Below are 21852 nucleotides of genomic sequence, written 5' to 3'. Positions count from 1 at the left end.
TCCGTCTGATTGGCTGCCAAGTGTTCCACACAGACACAGGGGAGAGAGAGAAAGAAAGAGAGAGAGGAGAGAGAGGGGGAGTGACAGTCAGGGCCGGCTCTAGCTTCTAGTTGGGGGGCCCCCACCTCTTGGCAAAACATTTTAGTGGCCCCTTTCTTGACGGCGGAGAGAAATGTTTTAGTTTTAAATTGAATTTAGCCGAATAGCCTACCAGTAGCCTACCAAAGGTTTCACCGTGTTCATTATAATGTAGAAAAACGCGTCTCTAATCCAAACCGTTCAATAGTTAGGCTATCCATATTACCAGAGCTTCATCTTATTCTTTCTATTTCTATGGCGGATTCGCGGCTGAATGGAAAATGCCAAAACTTTGGAGATAACAATAGATGTCAAAGTTTTCCCCAAATGCTTATCCAGACCACAGGACAAATTTCCACCGGTCTAATGTCCATTGCTCGTGTTTCTTGGCCCAAGCAAGTCTCTTCTTCTTATTGGTGTCCTTTAGTTGTGGTTTCTTTCAATTCGATTCGACCATGAAGGCCTGATTAACACAGTCTCCTCTGAACAGTTGATGTTGAGATGTGTCTGTTACTTGAACTCTGTGAAGCATTTATTTGGGCTGCAATTTCTGAGGCTGGTAACTCTAATGAACTTATCCTCTGCAGCAGAGGTAACTCTGGCTCTTCCATTCCTGTGGCGGTCCTCATGAGAGCCAGTTTCATCATAGCACTTGATGGTTTTTGCGACTGCACTTGAAGAAACTTTCAAAGTTCTTGAAATGTTCCGTATTGACTGACCTTCATGTGTTAAAGTAATGATGGACTATTGTTCCTCTTTGCTTATTTGAGCTGTTCTTGCCATAATATGGACTTGGTCTTTTACCAAATAGGGCTATATTCTCTATACTCCCCTACCTTGTCACAACACAACTGATTGGCTCAAACGCATTAAGAAGGAAAGAAATTCCACAAATTAACTTTTAAGAAGGCACACCTGTTAATTGAAATGCATTCCAGAAGACTACCTCATGAAGCTGGTTGAGAGAATGCCAACAGTGTGCAAAGCTGTCATCAAGACAAAGGGCTATTTGAAGAATTTCAATGTCTTCACTATTATTCTACAATGTAGAAAATAGTAAAAATTAAGAAAAACCCTTGAATGAGTAGGTGTGTCCAAACTTTTGACTGGTACTGTAAGTGCTTGTGTATTATCCTCAAATGCTGACCTTGCCAAAACAATGACACTAACTGGCCTCCTTTGACAGTACATTGTGTACCCGTGTTTTAATGTTATTCAGAAATGTAGACCATAAAAGCAATAGATTTTCTTGGAAGACAAAATGCAGCTGCAGTTCCGTCCATCTCTCTCCAAATTATCTTCATTATGTCTTTGTAACAGTAAAACAACATGCACCAAAATGCCAAAAATACCTATTTTCCACGGGGCAGTGGAAAATCAGCATGACACAAACATCTCTTCCGAAGCTCAATCTGGGAATGAGAGTGAATGAAGAGGAGGGAGACATTTCTTTCAGATGCAGGTTGTTACATGTTGGATTTACCTATTAGATTACAGGTCCAATGCAGCCGTTTTTATCTCAATATCAAATAATTCTGGGTAACAATTAAGTACGTTATTAGCTAGGTTTCCATCCAATTGGCGACGAATTTTCATGCGAATATTCTAAAATTTGCATAAAAACTATATGCGCATTTTCCCATCAGAGATGTGTTTCCATCAAATTGACTTGTTGTGGATAAAAGGCTGTGCATGAATAGCCTACATGATAAGATTATTATGGACAAAAGAGCAAGATTATTTTTTTCATCATCAATTCATCATAACTTATTTCATCTGTAGCCTAATAAACTGCATCCTTTCCCGAGTCATAGTGGGAGGACCACACAACATGTTATCGTGTGACTCCAAGTTTACTTTGATATGATAGTTATTACAGTGCATTCGGAAAGTATTCAGACCCCTTGACCTTTTCCACATGTTGTTACATTACAGCCTTATTTAAAAAATATGTAAAAAAATAATATAATCCTTCATCAATCTACACACAATACCCCATAATGACAAAGCGAAAACAGGTTTTTAGATTTTTTTGCAAATTTATAAAAAATGAAAAGCAGAAATACCTTATTTACATAAGTATTCAGACCCTTTGCTATGAGACTTGAAATTGAGCTCAGGTGCATCCTGTTTCCATTGATCATCCTTGAGATGTTTTTACAACTTGATTAGAGTCCACCTGTGGTAAATTCAATTGATTGGACTTGATTTGGAAAGGCACACATCTGTCTATATAAGGTCCCACAGTTGGGGGGGTTCTGGGTCTCCCCCCCCCAAAAAAAAAAAAAATATGTAAAAGTACTGAAAAGCTTGGTTCTGATGACTTTTTAAAAGGAAAAAAACTCAAATAAACCATCTAAAATATAATTTCCACCCCCAGAAATGAGCTCAATAACGTATTGGTAAAATTATTATAGTATGCATTTTAAGGTTGAGTGCTGCAGCTATCTAAAGAAACACAAGATACCTTTTTTTAATTTTATTTTTTAAATAATTTTCTTAAATAATCAGCTTTAATATTGCAGATAGATTGTAACTTCCATCAATGTAATTGTCTGCATCACTTCCAATCCCCCATATGTTTTTTTCTCGCAAATATATCTATATATCTATATATCTATATATCTATATATATATATATATATATATATATATATATATATATATATATATATATATATATATATATATATATATAAACTCAGCAAAAAAAGAAATGTCCCTTTTTCAGGACCCTGTCTTTCAAAGATAATTCTTAAAAATCCAAATAACTTCACAGATCTTCATTGTAAAGGGTTTAAACACTGTTTCCCATGCGTGTTCAATGAACCATAAACAATTAATGAACATGCATCTGTGGAATGGTCGTTAAGATACTAACAGCTTACAGACGGTAGGCAATTAAGGTCACAGTTTTGAAAACTTAGGACACTAAAGAGGCCTTTCTACTGACTCTGAAAAACACCAAAAGAAAGATGCCCAGGGTCCCTGTTCATCTGCGTGAACGTGCCTTAGGCATGCTGCAAGGAGGCATGAGGACTGCAGATGTGGCCAGGGCAACAAATTGCAATGTCCGTACTGTGAGACGCCTAAGACAGCGCTACAAGGAGACAGGACTGACAGCTGATCGTCCTCGCAGTGGCAGACCACATGTAACAACACCTGCACAGGATCGGTACATCCGAACATCACACCTGCGGGACAGGTACAGGATGGCAACAACAACTGCCCGAGTTACACCAGGAACGCACAATTCCTCCATCAGTGCTCATACTGTCCGCAATAGGCTGAGAGAGGCTGGACTGAGGGCTTGTAGGCCTGTTGTAAGGCAGGTCCTCACCAGACATCACCGGCAACAACGTTGCCTATGGGCACAAACACACCAATGCTGGACCAGACAGGACTGGCAAAAAGTGCTCTTCACTGAAGAGTCGCGGTTTTGTCTCACCAGGGGTGATGGTCGGATTCGCGTTTATCGTCGAAGGAATGAGCATGACCCTCCAGCATGACAATGCCACCAGCCATACTGCTCGTTCTGTGCGTGATTTCCTGCAAGACAGGAATGTCAGTGTTCTGCCATGGCCAGCGAAGAGCACGGATCTCAATCCCATTGAGCACGTCTGGGACCTGTTGGATTGGAGGGTGTGGGCTAGGGCCATTCCCCCCAGAAATGTCTGGGAACTTGCAGGTGCCTTGGTGGAAGAGTGGGATAACATCTCACAGCAAGGACTGGCAAATCTGGTGCAGTCCATGAGGAGGAGATGCACTGCAGTACTTAATGCAGCTTGTGGCCTCCCCAGATACTGACTGTTACTTTTGATTTTGACCCCCCCTTTGATCAGGGACACATTATTCCATTTCTGTTAGTCACATGTCTGTGGAACTTGTTCAGTTCATGCCTCAGTTGTTGAATCTTGTTATGTTCATACAAATATTTACACATGTTATGTTTGCTGAAAATAAACGCAGTTGATAGTGGCAGGACGTTTCTTTTTTTGCTGAGTTTATATATACAGTGAGGGAAAAAAGTATTTGATTCCCTGCTGATTTTGTACGTTTGCCCACTGACAAAGAAATGATCAGTCTATAATTTTAATGGTAGGTTTATTTGAACAGTGAGAGACAGAATAACAACAAAAAAATCCAGAAAAACGCATGTCAAAAATGTTATAAATTGATTTGCATTTTAATGAGGGAAATAAGTATTTGACCCCCTCTCAATCAGAAAGATTTCTGGCTCCCAGGTGTCTTTTATACAGGTAACGAGCTGGGATTAGGAGCACACTCTTAAAGGGAGTGCTCCTAATCTCAGTTTGTTACCTGTATAAAAGACACCTGTCCAAAGAAGCAATCAATAAATCATGGCCAAGACCAAAGAGCTCTCCAAGGATGTCAGGGACAAGATTGTAGACCTACACAAGGCTGGAATGGGCTACAAGACCATCGCCAAGCAGCTTGGTGAGAAGGTGACAACAGTTGGTGCGATTTATTCGCAAATGGAAGACACACAAAATAACTGTCAATCTCCCTCGGCCTGGGGCTCCATGCAAGATCTCACCTCGTGGAGTTACAATGATCATAAGAACGGTGAGGAATCAGCCCAGAACTACATGGGGGGATCTTGTCAATGATCTCAAGGGAGCTGGGACCATAGTCACCAAGAAAACAATTGGTAACACACTACGCCGTGAAGGACTGAAATCCTGCAGCGCCCGCAAGGTCCCCCTGCTCAAGAAAGCACATATACAGGGCCATCTGAAGTTTGCCAATGAACATCTGAATGATTCAGAGGAGAACTGGGTGAAAGTGTTGTGGTCAGATGAGACCAAAATCAAGCTCTTTGGCATCAACTCAACTCGCCGTGTTTGGAGGAGGAGGAATGCTGCCTATGACCCCAAGAACACCATCCCCCACCGTCAAACATGGAGGTGGAAACATTATGCTTTGGGGGTGTTTTTCTGCTAAGGGGACAGGACAACTTCACCACATCAAAGGGACGATGGACGGGGCCATGTACCATCAAATCTTGGGTGAGAACCTCCTTCCCTCAGCCAGGGTATTGAAAATGGGTCGTGGATGGATATTCCAGCATGACAATGACCCAAAGCACACGACCAAGGCAACAAAGGAGTGGCTCAAAAAGAGGCGCATTAAGGTCCTGAAGTGGACTAGCCAGTCTACAGACCTTAATCCCATAGAAAATCTGTGGAGGGAGCTGAAGGTTCGAGTTGCCAAACGTCAGCCTCGAAACCTTAATGACTTGGAGAAGATCTGCAAAGAGGAGTGGAACAAAATCCCTCCTGAGATGTGTGCAAACCTGGTGACCAACTACTAGAAACGTCTGGCCTCTGTGATTGCCAACAAGGGTTTTGCCACCAAGTACTAAGTCATGTTTTGCAGAGGGGTCAAATACTTATTTCCCTCATTAAAATGCAAATCAATCTATAACATTTTTGACATGAGTTTTTCTGGATTTATTTGTTGTTATTCTGTCTCTCACTGTTCAAATAAACCTACCATTAAAATTATAGACTGATCATGTCTTTGTCATTGGGCAAATGTACAAAATCAGCAGGGGATCAAATACTTTTTTCCCTCACTGTATATACACACATACATACATACATACATACATACATACATACATACATACATACATACAGTGGGGAAAAAAAGTATTTAGTCAGCCACCAATTGTGCAAGTTCTCCCACTTAAGAAGATGAGAGAGGCCTGTAATTTTCATCATAGGTACACGTCAACTATGACAGACAAAATGAGGGAAAAAAATCCAGAAAATCACATTGTAGGATTTTTAATGAATTTATTTGCAAATTATGGTGGAAAATAAGTATTTGGTCAATAACAAAAGTTTCTCAATACTTTGTTATATACCCTTTGTTGGCAATGACACAGGTCAAACGTTTTCTGTAAGTCTTTACAAGGTTTTCACACACTGTTGCTGGTATTTTGGCCCATTCCTCCATGCAGATCTCCTCTAGAGCATGATGTTTTGGGGCTGTCGCTGGGCAACACAGACTTTCAACTCCCTCCAAAGATTTTCTATGGGGTTGAGATCTGGAGACTGGCTAGGCCATTCCAGGACCTTGAAATGCTTCTTACGAAGCCACTCCTTCGTTGCCCGGGCGGTGTGTTTGGGATCATTGTCATACTGAAAGACCCAGCCACGTTTCATCTTCAATGCCCTTGCTGATGGAAGGAGGTTTTCACTCAAAATCTCACGATACATGGCCCCATTCATTCTTTCATTTACACGGATCAGTCGTCCTGGTCCCTTTGCAGAAAAACAGCCCCAAAGCATGATGTTTCCACCCCCATGCTTCACAGTAGGTATGGTGTTCTTTGGATGCAACTCAGCATTCTTTGTCCTCCAAACACGACGAGTTGAGTTTTTACCAAAAAGTTATATTTTGGTTTCATCTGACCATATGACATTCTCCCAATCCTCTTCTGGATCATCCAAATGCACTCTAGCACGGGCCTGGACATGTACTGGCTTAAGCAGGGGGACACGTCTGGCACTGCAGGATTTAAGTCCCTGGCGGCGTAGTGTGTTACTGATGGTAAGCTTTGTTACTTTGGTCCCAGCTCTCTGCAGGTCATTCACTAGGTCCCCCCGTGTGGTTCTGGGATTTTTGCTCACCGGTCTTGTGATAATTTTGACCCCACGGGGTGAGATCTTGCGTGGAGCCCCAGATCGAGGGAGATTATCAGTGGTCTTGTATGCCTTCCATTTCCTAATAATTGCTCCCACAGTTGATTTCTTCAAACCAAGCTGCTTACCTATTGCAGATTCAGTCTTCCCAGCCTGGTGCAGGTCTACAATTTTGTTTCTGGTGTCCTTTGACAGCTCTTTGGTCTTGGCCATAGTGGAGTTTGGAGTGTGAATGTTTGAGGTTGTGGACAGGTGTCTTTTATACTGATAACAAGTTCAAACAGGTGCCATTAATACAGGTAACGAGTGGAGGACAGAGGAGCCTCTTAAAGAAGAAGTTACAGGTCTGTGAGAGCCAGAAATGTTGCTTGTTTGTAGGTGACCAAATACTTATTTTCCACCATAATTTGCAAATAAATTCATAAAAAATCCTACAATGTGATTTTCTGGAATTTTTTTCCTCAATTTGTCTGACATAGTTGACGTGTACCTATGATGAAAATTACAGGCCTCTCTCATCTTTTTAAGTGGGAGAACTTGCACAATTGGTGGCTGACTAAATACTTTTTTTCCCCACTGTACATACATACATACATACATACATACATACATACATACATACATACATACATACATACATACATACACATACATATACATATCCTTCAAAAATATATATTTCCCTTTATTACTTTCCAACCCCAACACCCCTTCCCTAATTGGAGTAAACTAATGAACAACAATGCTTAGGCCTCTACTTCCAGCTTATACATACTATATACATTTTATGGACAGTCAATTTTACAATAATTCTATTTTGTTTGTTTTTACTCCTGAACTTCCTCTACCCTCAACCTCTCCGATCATTTTCATGATGTCCATCTGGTTTGCTTCTATATGCCATATCTTTCTAACTGTGCTCTTTCACAAAAGCGCTCAACCTATAACCTATATACTTTTTATGGACACAGTATGCTTACATTATTAGTTATCTTGTTGTTATTAATTGTTGTTAGTTGTTATTAGTCCCATCCTTCAACTCCATTCAACACCACCCATCTATCTCTTAACACCATCCATATTGTATTTCTATTTGCCATATATTTTTCAACTGTACTGTGATGTTTTACAAAAGTTCTGAACCTTTCTATTCTCATTGTTTCTACAGATTGTAAATTAAAATAAAATTTTGATTGACTATGACTTTTCAGATCACACAGTAATGCTATCTGCAGGGTTAGCTCCAGGTAAATATTGCAATCCTTTAGCCATTCCTGGACCTGTGTCCAAAGACAAGTTACAAATGGCCAGTACCAAAACAAATGATCTAATGATTCTGTCTCTTCGCAGTCAAATCTGCAGAGCTGGGAAGATTGTATCCCCCATATAAATAACATTCTATTGGTAGCAAGAATTTTAAATAATAAAAATTCTAAGTTTTGAATCCGGCGTCGTTTTGCGTATCAGTTCATAAACCCTATGCCATGGGATTTGTACGTCAAAAATCTCTTCCCAACTATTTTGCAATCTATATGGGACGGCTGTCAATCAAGAGACCTTCTTTCTTAAATAAAAAAGTTTATCTTGACAAAATTAACAGAGGAACATTTGACTGAACATGAATTAGAGCCCACTAATTCATGTTCATCACAAAAGGAGGGCATTGGAAATCTCTTGCCAGGTTCTGACAAAAACTGGTTCTGACATAGTTTACAGCCTTTGTCAGAGCACTTTATTCTTCTGGGCTTTTGGTAAAAAGATTTCCAACTCCCTCCTGTAATTGAGCTCCTTGATGGAGAGCCGCATGCAGGCGGCTAGATGCTCTCCCTGCAATCTGTTCCTCAAGTCTGTTTTGACCTGCAATAACAGAAAGAATAATAAGAGAAGGGAGATGGACAAAGAGGATCTGCTTTCACATTTAAATGTTCTTACTCATTTCATTGCAGAGAAGTCCCTCTCACAATTAACGGAAGACACTGGTATAGTCAGTGCGAATGCTGCCAGCTGGCTAAGGCAGGGGTAGACTGCCCCCACTCATCAAACTGTGAGGCCAGCTTTGTCATTGCCGTCAGCTGGTCCAACACCTGAAATACATGAAAAACTAAAAGATGTACAACATTAAAGAAGAGCCAACAGAGTGGTAGTTCAACAGGAAAAAGGGTTGGGCAACACTGGCCTAAAATGTTATCTTCAAAAGATTGTCACACTCATGCCATACATTGAATGCTCCAACTAGCACGTTGCTTGTAAGAGGGCCACTCTTGCAGCACAGCAGCCTCTGGCTCTTGCAAGAACTGCCTGGAGAGGAGGGTCAGGTTAAAGATGTTTATCCTCTCACTAGAGAACACAGCCTGAGGTCCCAACACACTGAAGACCCGCAGAATCTCCAGGTGTTGGAACCTCCGGTCTAGGCTGTCCTGGAGGCTAACAAGATATGGATCCATTACCTAATTACAGCACAAAACAGAAAATAAGTGATTAATAGCTGTTTGTTTTAGTTCATCCAACTCACATGATGTAACATTGGTTTCATCACAGCATACCTTGTACCTCACAACACAACTGATTGGCTCAAACGCATTAAGAAGGAAAGAAATTCAAAAAATTAACTTTTAAGAAGGCACACCTGTTAATTGAAACGCATTCCAGGTGACTACCTCATGAAGCTGGTTGAGAGAATGCCAAGAGTGTGCAAAGCTGTCATCAAGGCAAATGGTGGCTATTTGAAGAATCTCAAACACAACATATATTTTGATTTGTTTAACACTTCTTTGGTTACTATATGATTCCATATGTGTTATTTCGTAGTTTTGATGTCTTCACTATTATTCTACAATGTAAAGAATAGTAAAAATAAAGAAAAACCCTTGAATGAGTAGGTGTGTCCAAACTTTTGACTGGTAGTGTATGTCAGGAGTTAAATGCACACAGGACATCTGATCGATACGCCCTCTGTTTTCCGCTCACTCTGCCCCAATCACATTCGCTCACTCTTCCCCAATCACATTATCTCACTCTGTCCCAATCACATTCTCTCACTCTGCCCCAATCACATTCTCTCACTCTGCCCATACTTGGAATAATCCCCCTGGACTGGACCTGTCCACTACCCAGACCCTGGCTGTCACGCCCTGGCTCTGGGGACTCTAGTATGTTGAGCCAGGGTGTGAGTTTTCATGTGTTTCTGTTCTAGTATGTTGTATTTCTATGTTGGCCAGTGTGGTTCTCAATCAGAGGCAACGTGTATCAGCTGTTGCTTGTTGTCTCTGATTGAGAACCATACTTAAGCAGCCAGTTTTCCCTCAGTGTTTGTGGGATCTTGTTCCAAGTAGGTTGTGTTTGTCTAAGGATGTCACGTTATCGTTTTGTTGTTTTGTTCAGTAACTCACTAATAAATATGCTTGCAAATAATGCTGCGCATTGGTCCTCTGTTCCCGACGATCGTGACAGAAGATCCCACCAAAACTGGACCAAGCAGCGTGTCCAGGAGCCATCGCCAGGGGAATCGCTAGCGGATCTCCGGGGCAACCTCGACTGGGTCAAGCCTAGTGAAGAGCAGAGAGGGTGGACTTGGGAGCAGTGGAGGAAGAGTCTCGACTGGGTCAAGCCAAATGAAGAGCAGAGTGGTTGGACTTTGGAGCAGTGGAGGAAGAGTCTGGCGAGAGATAGGGAGGCTTGGTCCACAGGGAGGAGAGACACCCAGAACGTTTTTAGGGGGGGGCTCACGACGTGGCAGCAGGAGGCCGCGATGGAGCGGTCCAGCGGGTTTGCAGAGGAGGCCGCCAGGTTAAGGGGGCCACTGGTCACAGAGGAGAGGGAGAGTGTAGAGGCACGGCGAGAGGTACTGGGGTGTGTTACCAGTCCGGTCCGGCCCGTTCCTGATCCCTGCGTAGGGCCAGTGGTGTGTGTCCCCAGTACGGTCCTGCCTGTTCCTGTTCCTCGCATCGAGCCTGTGGTACGTGTCGTCAGCCCGGCCCGGCCTGTTCCTGCTCCCCGCACCAAGCCTATGGTGCGCGTCGCCAGCCCTGCCCGGCCTGTTCCTGCTCCCCGCACCAAGCCTATGGTGCGCGTCGCCAGCCCGGCCCAGCCTGTTCCTGCTCCCCGCACCAAGTCTATGGTGCGCGTCGCCAGCCCGGCCCAGCCTGTTCCTGCTCCCCGCACCAAGTCTATGGTGCGTGTCGCCAGCCCGGTCCGGCCCGTTCCTGCTCCCCGCACCAAGCTTATGGTGCGCGTCGCCAGCCCGGCCCGGCCTGTTCCTGCTCCCCGCACCGAGCCTATGGTGCGCGTCGCCAGCCCGGCCCGGCCTGTTCCTGCTCCCCGCACCAAGCCTATGGTGCGCGTCGCCAGCCCGGCCCGGCCCGTTCCTGCTCCCCGCACCAAGCCTATGGTGCGCTTCGTCAGCCAGGCCCGGTCCATTCCTGCTCTCTGCACCAAGTCAGTGGTGCGCTTCGTCAGCCCGGTCCGGCCCGCTCCTGCTCCCCGCACCAAGCCTATGGTGCACGTCGCCAGCCCGGCTCGGCCCGTTCCTGCTCCCCACACCAAGCCAGTGGTGTGCGTCGTCAGTCCGGCACAACCCGTGCCTGTTCCACCGGTGCCTGGTCCAGTACCGGTCAGCTGCTCCACGCCGGAGCTAGAGCAATCCGCTCCACCAGTGTTCAGTCCAGCTCCGGCCAGCAGGGCCAGACCGGACCAGGGGTACTTTGGGGGGTTAGAGAGGGAGTGGGGATCATGCCCGGAGCCGGATCCGCCGCCAAGGCGGAGTGCCCACCCGGTCCCTCCCCTGTGGTGTTTGGTTGGCGCGGTCGGAGTCCGCGCCTTTGGGGGGGGGTACTGTCACGCCCTGGCTCTGGGGACTCTAGTATGTTGAGCCAGGGTGTGAGTTTTCATGTGTTTCTGTTCTAGTATGTTGTATTTCTATGTTGGCCAGTGTGGTTCTCAATCAGAGTTAACGTGTATCAGCTGTTGCTTGTTGTCTCTGATTGAGAACCATACTTAAGCAGCCAGTTTTCCCTCAGTGTTTGTGGGATCTTGTTCCAAGTAGGTTGTGTTTGTCTAAGGACGTCACGTTATCGTTTTGTTGTTTTGTTCAGTAACTCACTAATAAATATGTTCACAAATAACGCTGCGCATTGGTCCTCTGTTCCCGACGATCGTGACACTGGCCTATAGGAGCTGGGAGACCCTCACTACAGTATTAGTAAACTAGATTAGCCAACCCAATCGCCAAATAAAACGCTAACCTGTGGCGTAACTGCAGCAACAGAATTACGCCATGTGCTGCTGTATATTAGCTGTCATAGAATCTACGCCATGGCTTGACGTTTTAATTACGCCATTTAGTGCCGTATCTTAGCTGTCAGCCAAACTCTTAGCTGTCAGCCAAATAAAAAAAATTAAACAAAAACTTAAGTTTAGGCATTAATTTCGAATGGTCAAGTTTAGGGTTAAGGTTAGTGATAGGGTTCAACTTAAGTTAGGCATTAATTCCGTGGTTAAGTTAAGGGTTAAGGTTTTGGGAAAGGCTTAAAACCTAGCCTAGCACCCGACCCTCGGAGCCAGAGTCTGCGGCTTAAACGCCCATCCACCATCCCCATCCACAACACCCTAGCAAGCCACAAACCTACTAGATGGTAATAGGCACTCATGTTACCCCTAGTGGATGGTATAGCTTCCACATTTCGCCAGGTCCAAACGTAATCTGGTACATGCAGAATCGACACCTCCAGGCATATTCCATAAGAGAATAGGCTGCTAAACCCAAACTACAGTTAAGCTGGAAATGTCACACCACAGTGTAATAAACACAGACAGGCATTTTCAATTCTTTATTCACTTTCCTTTTTGTATTATGTTTTACTGAATACTAATTAATTGCTGTGAGTACTTGTCAAAATAACCCTTGTCCTGAAATTCCTCTGATCTTGTCAGTGGAAATCATGAGCCTTAAGGCTGATCTCTAACCAGCTTAGCTAGCGTCTTCACTCTTCATTGCCAGACCTCATTCTGCCACACATCGAGGGATACTTATTAAGGGTGTCGGACAGGAAGAGAGACAACGAGAGAGGATAATCACAATAATTATATTTCAAGAGATTAACTTTCACTCTTTTCTCTCCCATTATGATATCAAACCTTGTGGGTGTGTGTGTTTATGGCCAGACATGAGGAGATGAGGCAACAGGATAGGCGAGGCTCTCACTGCAAAAAGTGAAATGGAAGAAAGCCTAAATATCTTATATTGAGTGATAATAATTTTTTTATTTTTTATTAAGGTAAAATATCTTTAAAAATCGCTTTAAAAAAGATTCTTAAAATGTGTTACTTTTTAACCATTTTCATGTAGACTTGATTGTGTGTTTTGGATTATTGTCTTGCTGCATGACCCAGCTGCGCTTCAGCTTCAGCTCACAGACAGATGGCCCACAAATGTTGCTGAGTTAAAGTAGTTCTGCATGGAAGAGTAGGCCAAAATTCCTCCACAGCGACGTGAGAGACTGATCAACAACTGCAGGAAGCATTTTGTTGGAGTTATTGCAGCTAAAGGTGGCACAACCAGTTATTGAGTGTAAGGGGGCAATTCCTTTTTCTCACAGGGGCATTGGGTGTTGCATAACGTTGTTTATGAAATAAATGAAATAAGTATGTCATTGTTGTGTTATTTGTTCACTCAGGTTCCCTTTATTTAATATTAGGTTATGGTTGAAGATCTAACATTCAGTATAAAAAATATGCAAAAGTAGAGAAAATTAGAAAGGGGGCAAATACTTTTTCACAGCACTGTATATGAAAATGGCACATTTCTATGATCTGTGGTTAAAAAGATAAGAAAGGTCCTAAAAAATGCTCACAGGGTAGGATTAAAAATAAGAAACAGTGATTTTCAAAACCTGCAACGAGTTTCTAGCTAGAGGGAGAGTATTATTTTGCTCTCCACATCACTGCGAATCTCAGTGTTTGAAAAGTGTTTAAACTTTTGATGATGTCATCGGGTAGAACGGTGTAGTTTTTTGTTGTTGTTGTTGACAAAACGTAGAAATGCGCTGTTTTCACATATATAGACACTGGTATTGTGCTGGAGATCATGAAAATGAGGTTGAAAATGGTTGGAGTTGCCCTTTAAGGTTAAAATAAGCAAAATTATGTTCGATAATTAAGCTTGGTAAGAAAAAAACTGAAAACCCCCCACAATTTTAAGTGAATTATCACTCAATATAAGATATTTAAGCTTGCTTAGATTTCACTTTTTGCAGTGCTGTGATTAGCACACTGTTGATAAAGCATTGCTGTTTACCAGAGGCATGCCTGTCCTGTCCCATTGCTTGACATCAGTGCTGTTGTGGCAGCATTTGTTTAAAAGCAACTTTACAGGTAAATTCTACATACAAAAGCAACATTGTAACCTTTTAAGTCTTGCTTTCACACTTGCTTTCACACTGCAATAAATATTCTCATTGAGACACACTCCCTTCTTTGAGAAGATGATTGGATGACTATAGCATCCTGAACAGAATTTGCTATCAGTGGGTGGGTGTTAGAGATGTTCATGTTAGACTTGTCCAGTGTTGGGGTTAGTTTCTCATGTTATATGACTGGCTTTGTTTGTGATGGCAGGTCTGCACGGGACAGTGATGATGAGGATGATGAAGACCGGAGAGGAAGGAGCTGCACGTTACAGTACCAGAATGCCATGGTTCGAGTGTTGACACACTTTGTGACCGAATCCGCCGACCCCCGTGGTCAACTGACCTTCATGCTGGGCAGTGATTGGCAAGTGGACATCACTGGGCTGGTGTGGGACTTCCTGAAGGTGGAGGACCCCCAGATAGCTCAGCTACAGGACGGACACATACTGGTGGGAATAGACATGGGGATGACCACCATCCAGGTACGCTGTATGTGTGTTATGATCAGGTGTTTCAGTACAACGGATGAGTAAAAATAAACAGAACAAGTTTGACTAGAGAGAGGAGTGAGGGGAGGTGGAAGGAGCTGGAAAATAGAACAGTAAAACATCCCTGTCTGTTTTAATAATAGAGCTGAAAATACCTTAAAAACAGTCATCTGAAGTCAGTCATAACAATGGGATTTGCAAATGTCGAGTGGAGTAGATAAAATCTATATTAGTGCAGTCAGTCAGCCAGCCAGACAGGTTGTTATCAATGGTCCCATGTCTCCAGGTCTGGACTGTGGTGACAGCAAATGGGGCCTCACCCTGGTGCAGAGCGTAAGCATGTCATCTCTCACTAGCAGGGTCCCTTCATTTTTCAGCCTCCACTGGCTAACTGGATAAATAGCAGTTAGTTAATGATATATGTGTGAAACAAATCAGCATCTTGACAGTGTGGACTCATCCATCTGTCTGCAGGCAGATGTGCCCTCACCTCCACACTCATCACTACCCATCCTCTGGCTCCCACCTCCCGTTAGGCTGGGCACAGAGGAAAACCCTCCCCAGCCCAAAAGCACGAGATGAGACAGGCCAAAACTTGGAATACCTGTCTGTCACACCTATTTCCTCACAAAGAGCTAGAGAGGGATCTCAATGAATGGGTACACAGGGAAAGATCTATTTATTTTCAAAATGAAATTAGGGATGCACTAATTGGATTACCAGGAAAGGTCCATTAACATCAGGTCTCTGCCTACTCCAGTGTGTATTGCTGGTGGTTTTCTCTTCACATCATCATTTGATTAATGTTTCCTGGATAAACACCTGACAATGAATAGTGGAAGGGCTTGTTCAGGTCACTCCATTTACAGACAAATAACTCAATCTATATCCTTGTCAAATTAAATGGAAGCCAGCATAATGTTGGAAGGCATCAAGGTCAGAGCTGAGAATCACTGCAGGATTTACAGAGCGTCTCCCTACTTAAACAAGGTAACATGGTTGTGTGACAACACTGTGAAGGTGATGTTTGACGTCCACACAGCTGTGAGCACATGGATGTGAATGAGTGTGTGTTGCATAATGCACACGGTTATACCAGGCTTTTATATATCTAATATAAAAGCCTGTGTTTTGAAAGACCCGCTCACCTCACATCCCCTCTGATGTTTTCTTGGGGAAAAAAGTCACTTGTTTCTTTCAAAGAGTAATGCTTTTCATGTCCCATCTTTAATCTGGATTAATTCCAAGGGTTTCTCTCTCTCTCTCTCTCGCTCTCCCCCTCCCTCCTTCCTTCCCTCTCCCTTGTGTTGTCCCAGGTCCTGTCCCCCCTGTCGGACTCCATCCTGGCAGAAAAGACGGTGACGGTAGTGAATGAGAAAGTGACCATCACAGAGCTGGGGGTGCAGCTGGTCACCGGCCTGGCTCTGAACCTGCAGCTCAGCCCAGGAAGCAACAGGGCAATCCTCGCCACGGCAACCACACAGGAAGTGCTGCAGAGCCCAAAACAGGTCTGTTCAACATACTGTAGAGATCTTTGGAAACGATCAGTTAACATCCCTTTGATTAAAAAGGTGATTTAAGAAACAGTTTATAGTAGATTATTTAATGTAAGCCTTGACTGTTTGGATCCCCTTTCACACAATTGCAGTCCTTTAATGTAAACATTCAGTAAGTACTGTGAATACGTGTGTGTGTGTGTGTGTGTGTGTGTGTGTGTGTGTGTGTGTGTGTGTGTGTGTGTGTGTGTGTGTGTGTGTGTGTGTGTGTGTGTGTGTGTGTGTGTGTGTGTGTGTGTGTGAATGCCTGTGCTTGTTTGTTCGTTCCACTGCATTCCTAACCCTCTTAACTCCAACTCTTGAAAAGCAGAGTGTGACAGAATGTGTTTCCTTAGGCATCTAATAGAAAGGGAAGCTTAATCTCAGAGTGTGTAAAAGTTTCTGTAAGAAAACACAATTTACAGGCCGAGCTCTTGCTGTCCTATCGTCTTTCGCCTCACTTTCTCCCTTGCTCTCCTTCTCTTGTGAACGCTTTGATCCCTTTCTCTTTCTAGAGAAAGGATAGAATGGAGGACAGGCTAGTTTTATCAGTCCGATCTCTGTAGGGATGATGTCCGTGCGGGGATAAGCGTCCAGGAATTCCCCTAGAGGATCTGTAATTAGAGAGCAATTGCAGCCCACAGGGATCTCCTCCCCTGCTCCCGGGGATTTGTCCTGTGGCCATATTAAAGAGCAAATTGCAGAAAGGGACTTAAGATGCTTGTCTGTGGCAAACCTCATTTGCTGTCTTTAATGTGACTGTCTGATACTGTATTTTCCCTATCTTTTAATCTGTGTCACCTCAGCTCTCTGAGCACCACAGGAGGTTGGTGGCACCTTTAATTGGAGAGGACGGCTCGTGGTAATGGCTGGAGCGCAATAGGTGGAATGGTATCAAATTTCATTCGCTCCATTCCAGCCATTATCATGAGCCGTCTTCCCATCAGCAGCCTCCACTGCTGAGCACAGCACTGTTAGCGAAACAGTGGGTCTTTAGTGAGCTATCCCCTACCTTATGATTCCCACTAATGTAATACACTATATGACCAGAAGTTTATGGACACCTGCTCGTCGAACATCTCATTCCAAAATCATGGGCATTAATATGGAGTTGGTCCCCCCTTTGCTGCTATAACAGCCTCCACTCTTCTGGGAAGGCCTGGCTCGCAGTCGGTGTTCCAATTAATCCCAAAGGTGTTCAATGGGGTTGAGGTCAGGGCTCTGTGCAGGCCAATCAAGTTCTTCCACACTGATCTCGACAATCCATTTCTGTATAGACCTCGCTTTGTACACAGGGATTTGTTATGCTGAAACATAACAAATCCCACAAAGATGGAAGCACAGAATCGTCTAGAATGTAATTGAATGCTGTAGCGTTAATATTTCCCTTCACTGGAACTAAGTAACCTAGCCCAGACCATAATTCCTCCTCCACCAAACTTTACAGTTGGCACTATGCATTGGGGCAGGTAGCGTTCTCCTGGAATCCGCCAAACCCAGATTAGTCCATCGCACTGCCGGATGGTGAAGCGTGATTCTTCCATTGCTCCAGAGTCCAATGGCGGCGAGCTTTACACCACTCCAGCCGACGCTTGGCATTGTACATGGTGATCTTAGGCTTGTGTGCGGCTGCTTGGCCATGGAAACCCATTTCATGAAGCTCCAGACGAACAGTTCTTGTGCTGACGTTGCTTCCAGAGGCAGTTTGGTGTTGCAACTGAGGACAGATTATTTTTACGCGCTACGCACTTCAGCACTCTGCGGTCCACCTGTCAGCAACAGGTGTGGCTGAAATAGCTGAATCCACTAATTTTAAGGGGTGTCCACATACAGTACTTTTGTATATATAGTGTATATGGCTCTTTATGACTCACAGTGCTGTAGTCCTACATTTCTAAAAATGCAAAAAAATTTACACAAGTATATTTTGTTGCTGTAATTTTACATTCTGATCCTTTGAACCTTGCACGTTTGAAGTCTCCAGTAGTCAGGCAACTTTGTTTGCTTTCTTGTTCCTGTGATAGAAACGTTTCACTCAAGGAAATGGTTTGATTTCTTTAATTCTGGCAGTTACCAATTACTCTGTACAGTGATGTATAAGATAAGCTTGCCTAATGAAATAATAGCACAGGAACATTTCTGAAATAGGCTCTGTCTCATTTATACATTCTTACAACTAATGAATAAATGGGTTTTAAATTGGTTTTAAAATTATTCTCTACTAATGGTGAGGTTGTTGCTCTACAAAATGTGATAATGTGACCCTGTGTGAGGACGTTGTCAGTGTTACATTGGGTGGTCCTCTGTAGCTCAATTGGTAGAGCATGGCGCTTGTAACGCCTGGGTAGTGGGTTCGATCCCCGGGACCACCCATACGTAAACTGTAAGTCGCTTTGGATAAAAGCGTCTGCTAAATGGCATATTATTATATTATGTTTTTCTTTTCTTTTTTCTTTGCTCTTGTTTGTGTGTGGTTATGTGTGTATTACCTACTCACTGTCTGTGTGTGTTTTGTGTGTGTTTGTATAGGAGGCTCTGATCAGCGCGTGGCTACACTTCAGTGATGGCTCCATGGCTCCTCTGGATCTGTACAACCCAGACTACTTTGTCCTGACGGCCACATCTCTGGATGAGGAGGTGGTGACAGTGCAGCAGGACCCCTCCTGGAAGTGGCCTGTGATCGTGACTGAGGCCGAGGGCCAGGGCCTGCTGGTCAGGGTGGAGATGACCGTCTGTGAGCTCTGCCAGAAGTTCAAGCGGCGCAGCGTTTTGGCTGCAGGGAACTGCAACGTCAAGGTGAAGTTTGGCCAGAGCGACAGTGGCACCTCCAGAAGCAGTGACTACGGGCCGGAGGGCGAGGAGCTGGAGAACAGGGCCAGCGACCGCAGGCAGCAGTCCCCCTTCCAGGACAGGACTGGATTGGAAGCCCACTACTACGGCAGCTCCATCTCTGACATGGAGGACGGGGTCATGAGGAGGGTCACCACCACCACCAAGAGTACCATCATCAGGAGGCCCAATGGAGACAAGCTGTCAGACGATGGGAACCAGGTCCAGAACATGCCAGACTTCCCTGCCCAGGTGGACCTCCCTCGCAGCCGCAACATGGAGGATGATCTGATCCAGACAGCCCGGGGCCTCACTGACCTGGAGATCGGCATGTACGCCCTGCTGGGGGTCTTCTGCCTGGCCATCCTGGTCTTCCTCATCAACTGCATCTCCTACACCCTCAAGTACCGCCACAAGGAGCTGTCCATCGAGGGCCAGGAGAGCATGAACCACGCCCACGATTGGGTGTGGCTGGGGAATGAGGCAGAGCTGCTGGAGAGTCACATGAGCCTGTCCCCACAGCAGGACGAGCTTACCTCCATGGTGGACTGCAGCGCCGGGCTGGAAGAGGGCAGCCACCTGCTCAATGGGGGCTCTTCCCAGAAGAACGTGCAGGGCCAGGTGCACCGGGCGGCAGACAGGGCGTGCTGCACAGCCACGGCCAAGGACAGCAAAGAAGACTCGCCGACCACAAAGAGGAAGCGTGTGAAGTTCACCACTTTCACCACCATCCCACCAGACAATGGCTGCCCCACTGTCAGCACACTGAGCATGGGCCACAGCCAGGACATTAAGTGGGTGTGCCAAGATGTAGAGCTGGGGGACTCCAAGGAGCTCCGGAACTACATGGAGAGGTTAAATGACAGTGCTTTAAAAGAGGTGCTGTAGTCCGTGTGCTCAGTGCACTTATAGCGAACTCACCCTTATGCCTTTCACAGTGAGCTGGGCCTGGACAGCACCTAACGCTGAACCCAGAAGAGGTTGAAATCTGGAAGCAACATTTTTGTGAATCACGTGGGACTGCCAAAGGGAAAATGAACTCAAGAGGACAAAAATAGTAATGATACCACACAGGACTAATGGCAAATCGTTAACTTGAAAATAAACATATAATTTTTAGATAAACAAATTATCTCTTAATATCATCCTACCTTTTAATCATTATTTCATGATGGTTCTTTTGTAGGTAGACTCAAGCCATGTTCCCAGACTAGCTCTGCATTACTGACAAAACTTTGAAATGTTACGCAGATGATGACATGTAGATTTAAGAATGTAAATGAACAAATATTCAAGATGTGTATATAAAGTACTCATAGAAAGGTTTTGGAAGTTTTGTAACATTTTGAATATTGATTTCCTATTCCACATCCTGTCGTTTTTTTGTTTTTTGATAAATGTCTGGCCCCCCAGGATAGACCAGAGCCTACAGAACGTCCTGCATGTGGTTTGAAATAAAGGCACAAATTTTAGGTTAATCTTTACCAGAAGACACAGAGAAACGGCTGTATGTATATACTGAACAGTCCTCCTACAAGGCATTGTATTGTTGCTCTGTATATTGTATTTTCATAACTGTCATTTAAAGAACATACAACAATGTAGCGTGCGTGTCCACTTCAATCCACCAACCACATGCAAATACATTACACACGCCAGCATAAATTCCTTTTTCCTGCCCACTTTCTTCAATGACTGAATGGAGATTAGTGCTTTTCCAGGTTATGTCTTCATATAAGCCACACAGCACAAATCCCGTTCGTACCCTAATATGGTGTAGGAATTGTAATTGACTACAAAAATTACCAGGAATGGAATCATTTCACAAATATTACATTTCCATGATAAAGAAAAATTAAGCCACTGGAAGTCATTTTCTGCTCTTCTATTTTCAGAATTTAGCCAAACATACTTTAATTACAGTGAACTCAACAGTATATTTGACCAATCCATTAAACTTGGCAGCACAACATCTAGATTTGGATAAAGGATGAATCTGTCACCAATTATTCTGCCAGCAACTATTAGTGCTTCTCAAATCAAAGTTTATTGGTCGTGTACACAGTTTAGCAGATGTTATAGCGGGTGCAGCAAAATGCTTGTGTTACTAGCTCCTAACAGTGCAGTAAAATGTCAAACAAGTACACAAATAACAAATAATACAAAACTAGAAACAAGAAATCAAGAATGTCAGAATGAATCCAATTAACAACCCAAATAACACTGATAACATGATGCCTACTGCATGAAATGGTGATTACATTGATTAATGATTGGACTATAACTCAAATTAAATTACTGTAAGCTTTTGCAAAAATACCAATTATGGTCTAATTAACCCATGTCTTGGAGCCTGCAGAAATGCTTGGCGAGGACAAAGTGGAATTGGATTTCCACTCGCTCTTTTGAAATGGAAGATTCCCATCATGCACCCTAATAAATAAATAAAAAGCCTTCTAAAGTGGGTGGGGAAAGAGGTTCAGAAAAAACATACTTCATATATGAATCCGTTAGCCAACCAGAACAGTCATAATATCAACTTGAGGTCAATAATCAATGTGAGTTTGTGAGATCATGTTGAAATATCTGTTGCTGGGAAGTAGATGCTAGTCCGACAACGAGCAAACACTCCTCTAAAACAGACAGATGAGCCAGCAAATTACAGAAATATCCTTTATATTGCTTAATTAAAAACACTGCTAGTTGTTGCGTCAGTGTCTACAAGGCCCGTTGAATAGTGCTTTCCTGAAAGGTCCTGTGCACCAGAGGAGGTTGGTGGCACCTTAATTGGGGAAGACAGGCTCGTTGTAATGGCTGGAGCAGAATAACATTTACATTACATTTA

General features: G+C 43.8%; 1 pseudogene across 1 annotated transcript in view; it reads left to right on the top strand.

Moving 5' to 3' along the window:
• The window catches only part of LOC311145062 (transmembrane protein 132C-like), a 253835-nt pseudogene extending 233940 nt beyond the window's left edge, over positions 1-19895 (top strand). Inside the window, exons 8-11 of the transcript in view lie at positions 14364-14637; positions 15118-15281; positions 15960-16151; positions 18708-19895. The product of the transcript in view is annotated as a transmembrane protein 132C-like (transcript). The remainder of the gene's footprint in view (positions 1-14363; positions 14638-15117; positions 15282-15959; positions 16152-18707) is intronic.
• Positions 19896-21852: the final 1957 nt, after the last annotated feature.

This window comes from Coregonus lavaretus, assembly GCF_964263955.1.
Source record: "Coregonus lavaretus genome assembly, chromosome: 17".
NCBI lineage: Eukaryota > Metazoa > Chordata > Actinopteri > Salmoniformes > Salmonidae > Coregonus > Coregonus lavaretus.
This window is presented reverse-complemented; position numbering and strand designations above follow the sequence as displayed.